The following is a 2,029-nucleotide window of genomic DNA, read 5'->3' as shown; positions in this document are numbered from 1 at the left end:
AGAGAGAGAGACCCTGGATGAGGTGGATTGACTCAGTGACTGGGGTGATGGGAGTAGATGTGTTAGAGACAATGAGCTTGGCTCAAGATAGAGTAGGGTTCAGAGCTGTTGTGATTAGGGTTGTTCTGAATTGCAAATGACTTGATGGCACATAACAACAGCATTATATTCAAGTTTCTTTTTGGAAGCAGCCTTTAAATATAAGAAATATTTTTCCTTTTGATTATTTTATGCAAATTCATGATAAGATGGCCCGATAATCTACACAGTTTACACATTCTGCTTTTAATTAGCCCTTAAAACTCCAAATCAAAGCCATTTCTGTCAAGTGGATTAAAACTCTTACTGACCCTATAGGTTAGAGTAGATCTACTCTATGGAGTTACCACGTTTTTCAGAGACTTCAGTAGGTTGAATCACAGACCTATCCACTTATAGTTTCTCATTTAAGCAGTATTCCACCAGGACTCCTTGCAAGGTGTGAAGATTCACATACAGAATATTTTCCCCCTTTGGAAGGCTTATGACTAAACTGCATTAAGAACTAAAATTTAATTACAGCTCTTTAGACTTATTTGTTGAAGGTTATTATTTTCCTATTTAATGTGCATTTTCTTTTTTTTTCCATGCTGTAGTATCTTTAATTTTGTCCTTTTTATTCACACCACGTAGAGATCATTTCATCCACTGCTCTCTTGTCTGTTTCTTCAGCAATGGTAAGACGGATACCCTTTCCTCGTGGAAGAGAAATCCATGGTTTATTACCTTTGCCAATAACAAAAATGTTGGAAAGCCAAGTGGCAAAGCTATTGCCATTGGCATCTTTCACATGAACCACATCAAAAGACCCAGGGTGTCTCTCTCTGTTGGTGATCACACCAATTCTTCCCAGGTTAGCACCTCCAGTCACCATGCACAGGTTACCAGTATCAAACTTGATGAAATCAGTAATCTTTCCAGTCTCCAAATCAATCTGAATGGTGTCATTCACCTTGATGAGAGGATTAGGGTAGCGGATGGTTTGAGCATCATGGGTCACCAGATGAGGGATTCCTTTTGTGCCCACAAAGATCTTTCTTACTTTGCATAACTTGTACTTTGCTTCCTCAGGTGTAATGTGCGATGAACAGCAAATCGACCCTTGGTGTCATAGATCAGACGAAAATTCTCTCCAGTCTTGTCAATGCTGACCACATCCATAAAACCAGCAGGGTAGGTTATATCAGTTCGGACCTTGCCATCAATCTTAATGAACCGCTGCATGCAGATTTTTTTAACCTCATCTCCTGTCAGGGCATACTTAAGCCTGTTTCATAAGAAAATGATCAATGGCAGACATTCTCTCAGTTTGTGAGGACCAGTGGATGGACGAGGAGCAAATACACCAGTAAGTTTGTCCAGCATCCAATGCTTTGGAGCTGCTACACGCTTCAGATGTTTCTTGGGACCACGAGCCATGGCTTCGCTAGGCACGGAAAGAGGACCGCATTTTCTTTTGCAGTAGTAAGTTCTCCTTTGATCTTCCACTGCCTGATGCGCCTGATACAGGCCATGGTTTTTGCAATCACTTGTTAATGCATCAGAGAGTTGGACAATGACTAGGGAGGATAGAAGGAGAATTGATGCCTTTGAGCTGTGCTGCTGGAGAAGAGTATTGAATGTACCATGGACTGCCAAGAAAACAAACAAATTCATCGTAGAGAGGATTAAACCAGGCTGCTCCTTGGAGGCAAGGATTCTGGGGCTTCGCCTGACATACTTTGGGCATGTTGTAAGGAGAGACAGGTCTTTAGAGAGGGACATCATGCTGGGTAGAGTGGAGGGACAGCACAGGAGGGGAAGACCCTCTATGAGGTGGACTGATTCAGTGACTCGGGTAATCGGGATGGGTGTGTCAGAGGCAGTGAGATTGGCACAGGATAGAGCAGGGTTTAGGGCTGTTGTACATAGGGTCGCTATGAGTCGCAAACAACTCGACGGCACATAACAACAACAACAACAACCAAGCTTAAGTTGAATGGTTTATTGT

The 2,029-nt window shown here is 42.4% G+C and overlaps 1 pseudogene; it reads right to left on the bottom strand.

Moving 5' to 3' along the window:
• Positions 1–655: 655 nt before the first annotated feature.
• On the bottom strand, positions 656–1,458 carry LOC102846080 (annotated as a pseudogene).
• Between the last annotated feature and the right edge of the window lie 571 nt (positions 1,459–2,029).

Source organism: Elephantulus edwardii, unplaced genomic scaffold (assembly GCF_000299155.1).
Source record: "Elephantulus edwardii isolate Elephantulus edwardi_28Jun2011 unplaced genomic scaffold, EleEdw1.0 scaffold00037, whole genome shotgun sequence".
In the NCBI taxonomy this organism is placed as follows: Eukaryota; Metazoa; Chordata; class Mammalia; order Macroscelidea; family Macroscelididae; genus Elephantulus; species Elephantulus edwardii.
This window is presented reverse-complemented; position numbering and strand designations above follow the sequence as displayed.